This window comes from Lactuca serriola, chromosome 1 (genome assembly GCF_051521515.1).
Source record: "Lactuca serriola cultivar US96UC23 chromosome 1, Lser_US96UC23_V15, whole genome shotgun sequence".
Taxonomy (NCBI): domain Eukaryota; kingdom Viridiplantae; phylum Streptophyta; class Magnoliopsida; order Asterales; family Asteraceae; genus Lactuca; species Lactuca serriola.
In genome coordinates this window covers 136029627-136047617 of record NC_136408.1, presented here as the reverse complement: position 1 = coordinate 136047617, position 17991 = coordinate 136029627, and positions in this window count along the sequence as shown.

Here is a 17991-nt window from a genome sequence, read left to right as displayed (position 1 = left end):
ATCGGTTGCACATTGAAAATATGTAAACGCATTGGTAACTTGGTGTCATAAAACATATTGTTGTGTGTGATTTGGTGAGTGAGTGCAAGCGAGCATTGAATCAAAGTTTATCCGTTCCTTTTATCCAAAGTAGGATAAAAGCGATATCTTTAGGCCCCTCGACGATTTAGTGATGACAAACGTAAATTCTCGGTCGGGCTAGGGCTAATTTGATTTGTTCAATTAGTTAGTCGTCATAAATCGGAAGTCGAGAAATAGTACAAAGAGAATGATTTGAAATCATGTCTCATACGATATCTAGAATGGAGGAATATATGATCCCTTATCTAAAGGACACACATATCTGATAGGATCAGAGTTGAAAACGGCTTTGGAAAGCTACGATTGCAGATCAGGATCTGAAGTCATATGTAGAATAGTTATTAGACTTATCCAAGTGGGAGACTGTTGGATTAGTGTCTAAGTCCATAACTATTTTGGTATGTACTTGACCCGATGGTGCATGGTCCTTTTGGGTTGCCTTCACCAAAACAACTTAATAGGATGAATTATGGAGATAAATGACTAAATATGATTTATTAATATATTATTCATCATATTGTTTAATTAATATTAGTCGATAATTAGTTGGTAATTAGTTTTGTGACTAAAAGAGATTAACTAAACTTAAGGGACTGAAATTGTAATTATAAGATAATTTCAATTTGGGCTATGGATTGCCATATATTGAGGAGTGGACGAATTCTATGGGGAAACCCATAAGAAATCGTCCAAGCCCTTAAGGAAAGGAATCCATGGGTTGCTTAGAGCTTAAGCATCTAAATTAGGGTTTCCTTGTTAGATAAGCCTAATAGCCTCCTATATATATATATATATATATATATATATATATATATATATATATATATATATATATATATATATATATATATATATATATATATAGATCCCTTATGACCCAAAAACGTGGCTAAGCATCCTTCTAGGGTTTTACACGTTTTTTGGCAGCCTCCATCCTCTCTCCTGTTCATCCTCTTGCTCTTGATGTTTGTGAACCATTAGAGGAGTGACATTTGTGACTCTAAGCTTTCTAAAGTCAATACAAGGAGGAATTGGGATTGTTATTGCTATATAACAATCAAGGTATGATCTAAACCCTAATTATATGTTATATTGATTATCATATGCTAGATATAGGGTTTATAGTCTTGGATAACTTGCATGTACAATAGAGAAACCTAGATCCAAGCATTAGGCTTTGTATGAGCACATAGGATGTTCTTATAGCTGAAACCCATCAATGGAGTCATAAAGTTTGGACCTTGAGGGGTATAAACCTTCCATGCATGATTTGGTAGTCACTTCGTGATGTTTGGGTCTTAGGGTTTAGATTTAGGTCCCATTGAGTTATGATAAGTCATAGAGTTGGAAACTTTATGACTTAAGAAGTCCTTTGGAATCAGATCTGGAAGTTTGGGCTGTGGTCTTAAGGAATTAAGAAGTCTTAAGACATTTCGGGAGTGATTTTGTTCTTTTGGAATTCATCTTTAGTGTTTAGGGTTGATTAAGCCATGCAAAGGCTTAAAGCATTCGACTTTATGGATCAAGACACTTATATTTAGCCATTTTGAGGTTTTGGACGTCTTAGCTTAATGGATTATCAGCTAGGATTGATAGGTGTTCAACAGGAGGACTACAATGGGTGTACAAGCCAGTACGCGAAGCTTAGAAGCCCTCAAGCCAGTACGCTTATCGTACAAGCTGAGTACGCCCCGCGTACTCAGCAGAATGGGATTTAGGTTTTTGGGCTTTAGCTTGGGCCATATTTTGGGCTATGTTGTTTTGGGCGCTGATAGGCCATCAGGTTTGGGTTGATATTTTATTTGTGGAGGACCACTATTGTCTTAGGTCCAATTTGGAAAATTGGGCCGTGGTTGGGCCACGTGTGGTTTTTTTAGCTTTTTGGGCTTATGTGTTTGGATTACTATAAGGCCGTAAGAATAGGAAGTATATTGGAATAAAAAGGATAATTGGACCATTGACTGGATTATGGACATTATATGGTTGGACTTTTGTTTGGGTGGGCCTTAGTTTTCGAATCATACCGGGTTGGGGGTAGAAAGGTCATTTTACCCCATGCATGGATCAAGGATTATGGGATGGGACCCAATTGTTAATTGGGTATATTGATTGGTAGTGACAGCTCGGGGAGCTGGTGGGGCAGCAGCTAAGGAGTTCATGCGGGAAGCTTTTGCAGTGTGAGGTGAGTCTCCTCACTATACCAATGGGTCTAAGGCACCAAGGCCGGCCAATTATGCATTATGTGATATGCTAGTTGATTTCGTGTTATGTGCTATGCTATTTGTCTTTGTGATACTTGAATGGAAGACCTCGGGAGGTTCCCGAGGCACTTTGGTATAAGACCTTGGAAGGTTTCCACGACATCCTAGGTAAAGACCTCGGGGGTTCCTGAAGCGCTAGGGTATAAGACCCTGGAGGGTTTCCAGGGCATCCTTAGTTAAGACCATGTAAGGGTTTCCATGGCATTGGGCTAAGACCATGTGGGTGTTCCCATGGCACCCGAAGTACGACCCTGGAGGGTTTCCAGGGCATCCTGATATGTTTGTAAGAACAAATTATGTAATTGATACGGTTTATGTAGCTTTTATTGCTAATATGGATTATGTATTTATGTGGATTATGTGGGGTATGCTCTAGGGAACTCACTAAGCTTCGTGCTTACAGTTTTGCTTATTGTTTTAGGTATCATCGATTTGGAAAAGAAGGGTTCATATTGATCACAGTGCACACACCTATGATTTCCACAACAAATGATTTTGTGACGAACTCTGATAAATGTTTTAATTAATAATGTTATGGAATGCTTGAAATAAATGGTATCAATGTTTAGGCTATAACAAAAATGAATTTTTTAGCCTTGACTTTTGGGTCGTTGCAAGTTGGTATCAGAGCCTTGGTTTGAGGGATTGACATGTTTTTGGGTTTGCCTAAACTCAAACTGAGGATCTGTAAAGTTTTCAAAGGAAAAATGTTTAAATAAAGAATTTATAAGACAAGAAAGGGTGTGGTGCATGTAATTAGCCCAGCTCAAGTATGTTTCCCCAGAATATCCACAAATGTTATTATGACTTGATTTATGAATCTGTGAATCACATGCTAGTTAGGTCTAGGAGAGATGCCTTTAGATGTTGTATGAGCTGGTAGACGTGCATGCTAGTGTTGAGTAGTCGTCAATAGATTAGCCTTATATGTGACGCTTGTAGCCTTGGAGATACTGGATGTCATGCTAGAATGAGAATGATGATTGATATTGGTAACTACTAAGTGTATGCTTTGAAAATTATATACAATTAGGATCTTATAGCTTTAGAATAATTCATTTAGCCTAATTTCATGTTCCTTGTCTATTTGTGGTCCTAGGGTAGAATCTATTATTCGACACTCTATTAGATTCTCTTTTGTGTATAATTTGCATGCATAAGGCAGATGACAGTGAGGATGGATGGATGTGGATAGCACGGATTGTGGTATGTGGACTGAATCTATAAGTGGAGTCCTCCTGCACGAATGCTACTTGCTTTGTGCTTTGTGGGACTCTTAAATGAGGGGAGCCAAGTATTAAGGGAATATAACAATATTCTATAGGTAGATAGCTGACATCATGAGGAGTTCCTCGGAAGATGATGGCAGGATGAGGTTGGGAACCTAGGAAAGCCTATGATGTGCTCCTATAAGTTAGTGGGGCGGTTTGGTGAGGTTAGGAACTTAGGGGGATCCTAGGAGTTGGTTTGGTGAGTATTGAGTAGCTTTTTAGCGGATATTTGGTGCATTAGTGGAGTAGGTGACTTGGAGGATTCAGGAGGATTGCTGATAAAGTATGGATAGGTGTGGAAGGTAGTATTGGGCCCATACTACTGAAAGCACATGATCCATAATCGAATCAGTGAGAGTCTTGGAGAATCTAAGAAATCTATAAGATGGAGAATTGTTGGTTTTGATTGGACCGCAATGATAACTGCTTTGTAGAATGAGGATGAGTACGTATAGGAAGGACCAGGGTTGGATCCTGGCTCCAGTGGTGAGCCAGTTAGTGGAAGGATTTCCAGGGTTTTCAGTCCGCTTTGGACCTCTTGTATCAGACGAAAAGGATTGATTGTGCAGTCTATTGCATTTTCAGGATAGGAGACTATGTCTTGGAGTAGTGGTATCCCGGTTTAGAGAAGAGGTTGCTTCAACTATTGCAAGATCAGCTGTGAACGATTGAGTTGGTGAGTGTGTCAGAGTCGAGACCCTGAAGGATATGATTTCTAGAGCCCGGGAGTGGGAGATTGATTTGGAGTACATTGGAAAGAGGGGACCAGATCAGTTGCACATGTTGGAGGGTCCCAAGAGGATATCCAGGAGTTTGGATCAGCTTTCGAGGGGCCTGTAGGGCCGGATTTAGTGCAGCAATTGTGAGAAACTGCACGACAGAGTTTTTCATTCCAAGGGTTGGTGGTCAATGTTGACTTGGTTTATGGTCGAGATCGGTTCAAGGGTATTATATGGGAAGGCCTATGGTTAGAGTTCAGCAGGGTGGTTATCCACCCTCGTCAGGATTCGGTGGTTTTAGTCACTGTGCTCTGATTGTCTTGTAGAGTCGCTATGTGAAATGGTCTATTGCAGAGGTTTTCATCGAAGCACCTATCATAAGGATTTCAAGATTTGAGAGTAGTATCATTACAAAGCTATTGGGATTATCAATGTTTTCGGAATTCGACAAGTGTTTATCTAGTCTCCAGTGAGTGTGCTCCCTTTTGAGTTAACTAGTAATGGATCACTAGCAAGGTTAAGCCTTGGTAGTCAACAGGTTGATCATTGTCAGGTGAGAAGGATTGGAAATCCTTAAATTCTCGTATGCTTTGAGGACCTCGTCAATTCAAAGTGGGGGAGAATCATCCCGGAAATCGGAAGCAAGAATGATTTGCAAAATGGTGATAAGCTCCGCATCCTTATCGGGAAGACCATCTCCCTAAGTAGCTTTTTGATTTGTGGTTTGTGTGAGTTTGAAGATCGGTAAAAAATTCCCAGCAGGTGTATCACATCTTCTTGGTGCTTGATAGCAGAATTTGGGGAAATCAGGATGGGGTGCTAGTCACAAATTGAGCTTAGATAGTGCGGAAGTTGTCGTAAAACTGCGGGGGAAGCCGTAGCATTCACAATTTTCCGGATAGTGTGGAAAGTGCAGAATGACTACTGGGTAGCCGTGGCATTCGTGGATTGAATCAAATGACTTAGGACGGGGTGGGCTGATTCACAAGGTTGTGAGTAGATCACAAGCTTGGGAAGGAGATCAGATTGTGATTTGAGGCACACTGATAGGGTTGTGAGGGAGTCATCCTCTGTTCTGGAATGTGGGTCTTTAGGATCCGTGGGTGAGTCCAGATGGTTATGGAAATTCGGATTGGATCTGGTAGAGACTGTTGAGTCAAGGGTTGGAACATGAGTTGTAGGACATGGGAATAATCATTATGTGTGGTAAAGGAATCTAGGTTGGGTATCATTGATATTGATCTCGTAGGCGTCTGGTGGTTGGACCGGTTACGAGACTGGTAGTGTTGGGGATATGCTTTAGGGTACTTATTTATCAGTCAAGTAAGGGACATCGGGAAGTCTTGGTGATTTATGTGAATGTAGGTTCGTTGATCTTGAGTATCAGTTCAGTTTTAGATGAAATTCGGAATCAGAGTTCGCACTTGTTCAGAGCAGAATTTTGTTTTAGTGAGATGAGAATTGGGGAATCGATATGCCAAAGGCATCAAATGCAGGATTCTAGGGTGAAGGATGGGTTTGGTTCAATGGTAGCTTAAGCCATTGTGATGTGTCTCGGATGGTTCTACCTGTGATAGAGCGACGACATGTTTGGAATAAGGAAAATTTGGGTAGTTGGTAATTGTACATGACACGTGGCTGTAGTGAGTCATGTAAAATTCATTCTTTTAGAATAGGTTTTGGTTGTAACGTGCTTTTGTTCAAGTCTTATCATTTGGAATTCCTTTCGGAAGGCTCGTAAGGCTACTATGTGTGTGTTCTTGGCTTAACAATCGAGTAGGTGGTCCGGTGTTCCGATCAGCTGGCAGACGAGTTGGGATCAGGGAGGTCTTCGATGTTTTTAAGGAAAGCAACCATGTGGTAGCAATATGAGTCAAAGTAGGTTCAGTGATTCGGGATTCGTGTAAGGAGTTAGTGGATATTCGGGAAAATAGGCTAATTTGTTTGCAGTTGGATTAAATAATCTCAGAGTGGCTGATTAGACCCTATTGCGCAGCTGTTGTCTACGTCTAACCGTTTCAGGGGTGAATCTTCTACCGAAAGATTATTTGATCCTCCTGTCAAGTTGAGTGTCCTGCAGCCGCATTTGATCAACGATATTGGTTCCTTTGGAAGCCTCAGAGTATTATGGGTGGAAAGTATTTTGTTTAGGATACTTTTCATATGGAATAAGCTCGATGATGTTTCAGTGTGGGCAGTTGTTGGGACCTGGGCCAATTTGAATGTTTCGGGTTCAGAAGAGTAGAGAGGTTTTTATGCCAGAAGGTTTAAGGTTTGTTCCTTTTTTGGTGGGTAAGTTCTTTTAGGGTTGGTATCAGGATGTCTTGGGAAGACTGCATTTAGTATGGATTGTGGAGGTATAGGCCAGATTGTTGGACGTGAGGTAAGGTGAAGACGGATTTCGAGGATGAAATCTAATTCAAGTGGGGGAGAGTTATAACATCCTGTTCCGAATTGAATCCTAGTCTGTGGATATGGCCCGGTGATCGGTCATCATAAGGATTGGGGCGTTTGAAAAGGTGAGATCTAGGTCCATTTGGGTGCGGGAGATTTATTAGAAGTGATCTGGGTGCTCGGTTCGTGTTTTGGAGCCTAGGGAATTTCGGTAAAGTGTTAGTTCGGGCTTTTGTGAAAAATGGATTTTTGTTCAGAAGGTTTTATGAAAGGTATGAGTTTATAGAAGTGTAGGGCTTCTCGTTACCTTTCCGTGGATATAAGGATCGTCGGAATCGGGTTTATAATGAAGAAGTTATGGCCTCTTAAAGTTTCGTGGTTTTCAGGCTTAGCCAAGTACATGGGGCGTACCTTGGAGTATGTTGGGCGTACTGACCAGGATGGTCGCGAAGTTTCTTCAGAGTATGCTGTGCGTACTAGAATTATGATGGGCGTACTCCAGTCAGATCAGAACCCTATTTTAGGGTCGTGGATACTATTTAAGCTCCTTATCTCATAACCTAACCCCAAGATATTCAGCCTCCACTACTCTAAACCATAGAAATCGACTCTTAGTCCCCATTTGAGTGATTGTAGAGCTTGAAAGTGATTTTTTATGTGTTTTGGTACTAGAAGAGGATGAAGGAACTTTTTGAAGAGTCATTGTTTGACTTGGAGCTTTTGGATCCAAGCTTTGTGCACCTAGATCTATCTTCTGGAGGTATACACTCTCAACCTTGACACCTTCTTCATCTAGATCTAGCTAAGTGTTACAATGTTATGGTTTTAGTCCCTATGAGGTGGCTCTTGTGAGTAGAAATTACTCCAGGACCTTTGAGTCTCTTATTTGGTCCTTATTGAGGTTGTGGAGTCATAATGTTTGGACCTTGAGGGTTAGAAACTTTCCATGCATGATTTGGTAGTCACTTCATGCTGTTTGGGTCTTAGGCTTTACATTCAGGCCCCATTGAGTTATGATAAGTCATAAAGTTGGAAACTTTATGACTTGATAAGTCCCTTGGAATCAGATTTGGAATTCATCTTTGGTATTTGGGGTTGATTAAGCCATGCAAAGGCTTAAAGCCTTCGACTTTATGGATGAATTCATTTATATTTAACCATTTTGAGGTGTTTGACGTCTTAGCTTAATGGATTATGAGCAAGGATTGAGAGTTGGTCAACAGGAGGAGTACACTGGTGTACAAGCCTGTACGCGCAATGCACAATCCCTCAAGCCAGTATGTTTAGCGTACAAGCTGAGTACGCCCCGCGTACTCCGCATGACGGGATTTTAGTTTTTGGGCATCGGTTGGGGCCATATTTCGGGCTTTGTTGTTTCGGGCGGTGATGGGCCATCAGGTTTGGGTTGATATTTTATTTGTGGAGGCCCACTATGTTCTTGGGTCCAATTTGTAAAATTGGGCCGTGGTTGGGCCACGAGTTTTTTTTAGCATTTTGGGCTTATGAGTTTGTATTATTATTGGGTCGTTAGAATAGGAAGTGTATTGGACTAAAAAGGATAATTGGACGATTGACTGGATTATGGACATTATATGGTTGGACTTTTGTTTGGGTGGGCCTTAGTTTTGGAATCATGTCGGGTTGGGGGTAGAAAGGTCATTTTACCCCATACATGGATCAAGGATTATGGGATGGGAACCAATTTTTAATTGGGTATATTGATTGGTAGTAACAGCTCGGGGAGCTGGCAGGGGAGCAACTAAGGAATTCATGCGGGAAGCTTTTGCAGTGTGAGGTGAGTCTTCTCACTATACCAATGGGTCTAAGGCACCAAGGCCGACCCATTATGAAATATGTGATATGCTAGTTGATATCGTATTATATTCCATGCTAGTTGTCTTTGTGATACTTGCATGGAAGACCTCGGGGGGTTACCAAGGCACTTAGGTATAAGACCTTGGAGGGTTTCCGCGATATCCTATGTAAAGACCTCGGGGGTTCCTGAGGCGTTAGGGTATAAGACCCTGGAGGGTTTCCAGGGCATCCTTAGTTAAGACCATGTGAGGGTTTCCATGGCATTAGGCTAAGACCATGTGGGGGTTCCCATGGAACCCGGAGTAAGACCCTGGAGGGTTTCCAGAGCATCCTTATATGTTTGTATGCATGGCTTATGTAATTGATATGGTTTATGTAAGTGTTATAGCTAATATGGATTATGTGGTTATGTTGATTGTGTGGGGTATGCTCCGGAGAACTCACTAAGCTTCTTGCTTGCAGTTTTATTTATAGTTTTAGGTATCATTGATTTGGAAAAGAAGGGCTCAGACTGATCGTAGTTCACACACCTATGATTTCTACAAAAAATGATTTTGGGACGAACTCTAATAAATGTTTTAATTAATAATGTTTTGGAATGTTTGAAATAAATGATATCAATGTTTGGGCTATAACAAAAATGAAATTTTTACCCTTCATTTTTGGGTCGTTACATATATATATATATATATATATATATATATATATATATATATATATATATATATATATATAGAGAGAGAGAGAGAGAGAGAGAGAGAGATAGAGAGAGAGGGATCCAACAGAATAAAAAAGTATTTTATGATCATTATGATATTAGTGTTAGACTTATTAATATGCATGCATGTATTGTTTTAGGTTTATCAGTTGTATTGCCCTACTTAGCTTTTACAAAAAAGTTCACAATGAACTCTTCTAAATCTTTGATAATATTAAGGATTCGACACATCTTTGATCATCATTCTTTTCTTTGATTTACATTACTGTTTCCGAATCTATCGATCATTAGTTTATTTTTTCTACAACTGGTATCAGAGCGGGAGATTGTGTAACTCATACCCAAATCTTCTATCGAGTTCTATTAGGGTTTTTGGTTTCTGTTGGATTTTTCTAGTCGTCTTCATCGTTTTCATCGATTATTGACGTCAGATCTAAGTCATTGGTTTTACACTAATCTTGATTATTGTTTTACACATTTGATTCTAAATAGGTTTTTGTGAATCAGCACATGCAGCACGAAGATCCCCATACTCTTTCATTCAACATTTCCAGCAGCATCAGATCTACTACTAGGCTCTCTCTTTTCTTTCCTTAGGACCATGAAGTTTGGGCTATACACTACGAAGACTACGTTCTAGGTATTGGAGAGCATGGAGCTACCATATGGCACGCTATGACACAAGAAACATATTCTCATACGATAACTAGCAAGACTATTAAGTCTTCAGCCGAGTACAATGCAATCCTTATAGATCATACATATATTGCTTAAGATGATAAAAAAAAAATTTCTTAGCAACATCAAGGCGTTAAGAATAATAAGGTTTTCTCTTACACCAGACACTTTTCGTCTGGTAAGTACTTAGATGGCGAAGGAGATATGAGATAGATTAAAAGAGCTTTATTCTAGCGATGTAGATCTGGAACACCTCAGAGCAAACGTTGTTTATGTCTGAGTATGGTGCTTTTTTTCAAAAGTCTGATGAGAAAATTAATCATACTTTCAACCGTTTTAATCATCTTTTGATGATGATGCTTAAACACCATCTAAGACGTGAAGTAATTGAGTAAAAGGTTACTTTTAGGAATGGATTGTGAGCCGAATGAAAAGCGGTTGTATCGATAGTGAAAGCTCCTGAACAGTTTAAGAGCTACTCTTTGGCAAAGCTATTAAGAATTATAAGATCCAATGAAGATGAAGTAGAAAAGGATGTGAAGGTTGTGTCTAGCTTGGGATGGTTAGCCTTAGTTGCAAAGGGCAAGAAGGTTCTAGAAGAAGATTCAGAATCTGAGCTTTCGGATTGTGAACTTACCAAGGAGGAATGTGCTATGATGGTATGTAATCCCAAAAAGTTCACTAAAAAGAACTTTGGACGCTTCAAAAATAGGAACTATCAAGGAAACTTTAGTTCAGAAAAGCCTATGGAAGAAAGCTTCAAAAATTCTCAAAAAGATGGAGAAAAGCAATAAAAGAAGTTGTCGGGAGACCGAGGATACGACTACAACTACTGCCATGGCAAGAATTATTCTGCCAAAGAGTGTATGCTGAGAAGGAAGAGTGCAAAGAAGTAAGAAGAAAAGGGTGAATCTTACTATCTTCAAAAGATAGAGTAGCTTAGGAAGAAAAAGTGTATTGAGAATGCTAAGCCTACTTTGCTTGTAGAGGAAGGAGATGATGAATTTGGATGAGTTGAAGTTTGGTCCACAGATTCGAAAGATGAGGAAGTTCGAAAGCCCACACACAATGGATGTTTTGTTGCAAAATCAGAAGCACGTGGGTGTAACGCCTGGATTCCTGGTATGTATTTTTTTAGATAATTGGTATTCATGATTTTGAAGGAACTCAATGAGTTGGAGGCCCTACTCATCGAGTCGGATGGGTTTTAGGTGTGGGCTTAAGTCATCTACTCGAGGAGTCAAGAGCCTCGACTCGACGAGTAGAACCATATAGAGGAAACCCTAAATTTTAGGGTTTGCACCCTATTTAAATGCCTAAAGTGGCCTCCATTCCAGCCTCTATCACCCTCAGACCCTATTTCCAAAACCCTAATTAGTTGTGAGCATTCCTAAGCTATTTTTGTGCCATTTTAGTGATTTGGAGCTTGGATAACGGAGAAAAGGCTTGGAGGTTCAAGAAGAAGGCTAGAGATCCAAAGTTGGTGTTGCATTTCAAGGCCATTTGAGGAGTTGAGAAGCTTGAGAGGAGTTGAGTCTAGCACTGCAGACAGTTCAGATCCCACACTACATCGAGGTCAGTTACCTTCCAGTAGAAGTAGGTCTAAGGCCACAATGCCAACCTACTAGTAGGGGTTTGTAGTTAGATAATTGTATGTGTGGTAATTGTTTGGTATGCCACTGTCTGTTATGTTTGATGTACTGTTATGCTACGATTTTATGAGATCGTGGTAGGGGTGTGTAACGTCTGGTTTTCCCTAGTACGCATTAAATTAATTATTTATTCATTTTGGAAGGGCTACTCGATGAGTTGGTGGCCATAACTCATCGAGTAGAAGGCAGTTTATGCACGGGTTTTAAGTGGGCTGCTTGACGAGTCGCTACCCTGAATCGACAAGTAGGATAGGCTGGATGATACCCTAATTTTCTAGGGTTTGCACCTGAAAGGTCAAAGTATATGGTTTGGGCTAGGCATTACATGTATAGATGAGTTAGGGCTTTTGAGGATGTTATTTGGAATGTTTTCGATATTTGTCATGTTTTCGGTCTAGGAAAGGTTTTTGGTCAGGCTTTGACCGAAAACCTATTCTCGGTCAGTGTTAGTATAAATAGGTGTCAGGTTGTCACTTGTACAAGTGATGGTTCACTGCGTTTTCGGTTCATTGAGTTGTATTAGATGATTTTCAGATCTAATTGTATGCAAGCTCAATTTTGATCATTCTTCTTCTCATCTTCTTTATTATTTCACTTGCTTGATTGATCATTGGTATAGATCCTTCCATCAAGGACCTTACAATTGGTATCAGAGCTTCAAACTGGTGTCAATTAAGCTTGTTTTTTAGTTCTCAGTCTCGCAAGTTTGTGTTCATCAAATTCTCGATCACTCAAAGATTGTTTTGATAACATTTGAAGATCAGATTGAAGTTTCAATCATGGGACATTAAGATCTGTTTGAATCGTGTGGAATTCAAATGTTTTTGATCAAATGTTTATAGTTTACGATTTGATCCTCATCAACCGAAAACTCATTTTCAACCAAATTTCCGTTGATAAGTGGTTGTTAAAGCTTTAATTGGTATTCTCATTTCGTGGAAATAAAATTAGTTTGAAAAACCAAGCTCTTCATTGAATACTGCAGAGTTTTCGGTTTGATCTTCAGAAACCGAAATCCTTGTTCTTCAACCGAAAAGTTTGTTCTTCAACCGAAATCCTTGTTCTTCAACCGAAATCCTTGTGTTCGTCAACAAAAAACTCTTGAACATTCAGAAACCGAAAACCATAGAATATTTAGAAACTGAAAACCTCCTTTCTACAACCGAAAACCCATTTTCTTTGATCTTTTGGTTTATTTTTATTAAAAAAATATAAAAAATGGAATCTCAAAACATGTATGCTCATCATGAATTGGATACTATCATGGGTACTACTACTCGAATTCCCCGATTGTTATCAGTAGAAGGATTTCCTAAATGGAAATATCGGATTCAAAAGTATATTAATATGAAGGATTTTAAAATTTGGAGAAGTATTTTGAGAAGTCCAATCCGTATCAAAACAACTTTGGAAGATGACACTATAACTGATAAGCAATTTGAGAACTACACCGATGATGATTTTGAGAGAGTCGAGGAACAAGGAAAGGCTCTTGCCACACTCATTATGGCATTATCCCCATAAATTGCTCAAGGTTTCCGTGAGTACACCTTAGCAAAAGCATTATAGGAAGCATTGATTGAAGTATACGAAGGGAATGAAGACATGAAACAAAGTCGCCAAGACATGTTGCGACAGAAGTTCAACATGTTTAATTATGTCTTGGGGGAATCTCTTGAGAATCAATTGCAAAGGTTTATCACACTCCCCACCAAGATGAGTTCTGCTGGTGTTATGGTTCCAAAATCTGAGATCAACAAGAAGCTACTCAATTCTTTACCAAAATATTGGAATATGAAAGTTTCAGTGATAAAGAAGACCAAAGATTTGAATCGTTTGAGTTTGGCTGAAACAATGGCGATCATTAAGGCTTGCGATCTCGATGATAAGCAAAGAGAGATTTATCATGTGAATTCATACTCCTCTACAAATCTTGGAATTCAAACCACCAACAATACTGCTTTCTCAAGTTTCTCTATTCCTCAAGTTTCTAAAGTATCTCATGTTCCTTAAGTTCAACCCTATGTAAATCATCAACCTACTTCATATGTCATCCCATCAATGCAGAACATTCATGTTTCTCAAACTCAATCTTCACTTCAACAAGTTGGTTCTGTTGTTGGTTCATCCTAAAATGCATCCATTCAGGCTCAAGGAAATAATCTTCAATCATCATAATTGAAAGAAAAAGAAGAAAATCTGGTCCTTTCCACTGGTCTAGTGAACTGTTACAACGCTTTTGTGGCCTGAGAACTTTCCCCACAATTATCATTTGCGGACCTTGATCAGATCCATCCAGAGGATGTGGAGGATATGGACATCACATGGCAAATGGCTATGGCTGTTTTTAGGGCAAAACAATTCTCCAAGAAAACTGGGAAAAACAACTAGAGTGTGAAATCTAACAAGAAAGTAGGGTTCAACAAAGGAAAACTGAGGTTTTATAATTGTCATGAAACTGGACACTTTGCCCGAGAATGTCCAACACCATACCGAAGAGAGAATTCTGAGCGAGCTATGGTGCCGGTGAACAACAACAAGGGATCCTCTGCAAACAATCAGACTGCAAACATGGCTATGGTGGCTCAATCCTTTGATTAGGAAGACCAAATTCAGGCTCTAAATATTTCAAGACCTGAAAATGCACATCTTGCCCAGATCAAGGATGGTGTGGAAGAAGAATCAGAGAAGGACCCTGAAGAGGAAATGATGAATCTTCAATTTTCATTCATTGTGTAAACCGCCCCAGAGCCCACCAAACCAGAGGTCAGTGAACTTGGTTGCTCTCAATCTTGTATGAAAACTATTAAATTCTTACGTGACGAAATTGAATTAATTAAGAGAGAGAATGAGGACCTTAAGTATGAAGGCTACACTCTTAGGAAAAGTCAAAAGCCTTTGAAAACTCAATTAGAGAACAAAACAAAAGATTTTAAAAAATTGCAAGAGGATTACAGCAACAAGTGTGAGAATTATGATCATCTCAATGGAAAGCTTGCTGTTGTAACTGCTAAACTTGACGCATTGAAAAACGGATTTGAAAATGCTGAATTTAATTTTAAAAAATTCGATGTGTCAAGTGAAATTGTTGCAAAAATGATAGAGGAACAAATGTAGTGGAAGGATATTACTTGTGGTAACTAGAGAAAAGTAGGATTAGGATTTGAGAGTGTCCATCCTCCCTTCAATCAGAATTACACTGCTATTCCTTTATCTAAAATAGACATTGACAGAGAACCATTCTTGGTTTATGGGAAGCCAACCTCCGAACAAGCAACACAGTCTAATGATAAAATTTTGAATACTAACATTTCTACCTTAAGTGAAGATGTGTCAGTAGATAAGGGGGAGCAAGAAGCCGAAAAGTCTGAGTCAAATAATTCTGTGTCTATACTGGGTGACGAATTTTGTGATGAGTCTATGTTAAACTCAAAAAACAATGTATTTATTTCTGGTGGTGTGTTGTTTCAGACAGAAAATTTTGAAAATAATGATGTTGTTTATGATAAAGTTGCCAAATCAGATCCGAGTGCTTCTTCATCATTTAAGTTTGCTACACTATCTAGTATTTGTTCTTGCAAATGTAAAATGCTAGAAAAGATAATAAAAGCCAAAAATCTGACAAAAGCTGTACCAAGTTGAATGATAATAAACAAATTTGCTTCAATTGTGGTAATGCTGGTCATATTGCACGAAATTGTCTCAATCGAATGTTTGTACATTACTTGTCAAAAAGAGGAGAGAATGAGTCTAGAGGACGGTCTTTAATTAGAAAGTCCTCAAGGCCTTGCTCTTAGGATGATGACTGGAAAGCAAATCATCACAAGAAAATGGCAGTTTTTCATAAGAACAAACATGTTTTTAATAAAATCACAAATAGTTTGCCAAAATCGACCAAAGCTAAGCCAAAGTTGATTTCGTCAAAATGCAGGACTAGTTCTTCAACTTCTTCAAATAGAAAATCCACATACTAAAAGAAAACTAAAGAGAAAACTGTTTCAAAAACTAAATATCAATGGGTGCCAAAAATTAAGTCGAATCAGTCATCATCATCCTCTGTATCTGCTGTAAATGAAATTTCAACTTCAGGAAAGTTAAAAGATAAACCTGTGAACGTTAAGGGTCAACCCAGGAATGTAATGACCTAGGTCCCTAAATCTAAATGATTCCGCTCAATGTGCAGGGACAGTTGCAGAGGAATGTCGTCAGACCATGGTATGTCGACAACGGATGCTCCCGGCAAATGACTAGAGATATCTCCCAATTGCACAACATTCAGACCGTTAATGGGGGATATGTCTCCTTCACGGGCGAAGAGGGTGGAAAAACCACACAAAAAGGAACGGTGACCAATGGAGTACTTATTTTTGAGAACGTCAACTATGCTCCTGCGTTAAATCATAGTTTGTTGAGTGTTTCCCAAATCTGCGACAAGGGCTATTCGACAAACTTCACCGATAAAGAATGTCTAATCTTAAAGCCTGGCATTGTCATCCCAGAGGAGTGGATTCTTGTCAATTCAAAGCGGGATGGAAATGCCTACATTATTGACATGAACAGCAACGTACCCGATGAAGTCACTTGTCTCTTTTCAAAATCTCAGAACAAAATGCTATGTTGTGGCGTCGTCGACTTGGCCACGCAAATGCAAAGAATCTGAACCGTCTTGCCAAAAACGAAATGGTGCGTGTTCTACACGTCAGAGACTTCATCAACTTTGAAAAATGTGTGTCATGTGCTCAAGGAAAACATCATCGAAAGCCACATCTACCAAAGCAGGTCAATTCCATCAGTCAGGTGCTCCAATTGTTGCACATGGACTTGTTTGATCCGGTCAACGTCCTCAGCATCAACGAAATTCATACTGTCTCCTTGTGATAGATGACTTCTCTCACTTCATGTGGGTTTTCTTTCTGTGCAACAAAGATGGGATCGCTGATCTTATCAAGAAGTTCATTGTAATGATTGAGAACCAAAATAACCACCGAGTTAATGTGCTACGCACAGATAATGGAACCGAATTCAAGAATGCTGTTCTTGATCATTTTTACGCTAAGAAGGGTATTGTGCGTCAGTATAGTTCTGTTCGAACACCACAACAAAATGGTGTTTCTGAGCGTAGGAATCGAACGTTACAAGACGCAGCAAGGACGATGCTATGTGATTCTAAACTTCCAGTTTTCTTTTGGGCAGAGGCGATCAACAATGCCTGCTATGTTCAAAATCATATCTTGATCAACAAAGCCCAGATGAAAACTCCGTATGAGATTCTATATGGACACAAGCCATCTGTCATCTATTTCAGAGTATTTGGTTGCCCTTGCACCCTTCTTCACTTGGAATCCAACCCTAAATTCAATGCAGATGTTGATGACTGCTATTTCGTCGGATATGCTGCTCATACTGCTTACAAGGTATACAATAAGAAGACAATCAAATTGTGGAATCTTTTGATGTTCGCTGGCTGGAAGAGAATGAAACAGACGCTAGGGTGGGTCCTGATTGGCTGTTCGACTACACATCATTATTCAAATCATTTAGTGTGTTGTCTGATAACCAATCTGGGTCTACCTCTGGCTCAAAGAAGAACATTGAAGAGAATGATGAAGAGGTTGTTTACAGACCGCTTTTGGTTTCTGCTACTGATCCCTCGGTGAAGTCATCTATTCCAATCGCTTCTTCAGAATCTCAACACAACAGTCTGCTCCAGATGCTGATGCTACTCCTCTAACTCCAGTTAAAAGAGAGTTCATGAACCAAGATGTTTCCGCTGTTACTCAAAATCTAATGGATCTTCTGTTTCCGAACAAATCACTGATGAGTTTGTAGAAAATCAACCAATCGACATTGTTTCCTCTACCATGGATTCTTCAGCAAATGACAGAGTCATTAATATTCATACACTTCCTGTTTCACTCAATGACATCAGTCATGATATATCCTCATGTATACAGCGCGACCATCCGATCGAGAATGTCATTGGTCAGCTGGGCGGCGACGTTAGAACAAAAAGCCAGAGTGGAGACGTCAACGAATGTATCTATTCTTGTTTTATTTCACAAATAGAGCCCAAGAATGTTGAAATGGTTTTGAATGAGCCCAGCTGGGTGGATGCAATGCATGACGAGCTGAATCAATTCGAAAAGCTTGGGGTTTAGAAGTCGGTGGAATTGCCTAAAGGCAAGAAGTGTCTCGACACAAGATGGGTATTTCGGAATAAGCAGGACGATTCGGGGGTAATTGTAAGAAAAAAGGCAAGAGTGGTTGTCCGTGGGTTTAGACAGATAGAGGGTTTTGATTATATAGAAGTATATGCTCCGGTGGCTCGCTTGGAGGCTATTCATATTTTCCTAGCTTATGCCTCATACATAAACTTAACTATCTATCAAATGGACGTCAATA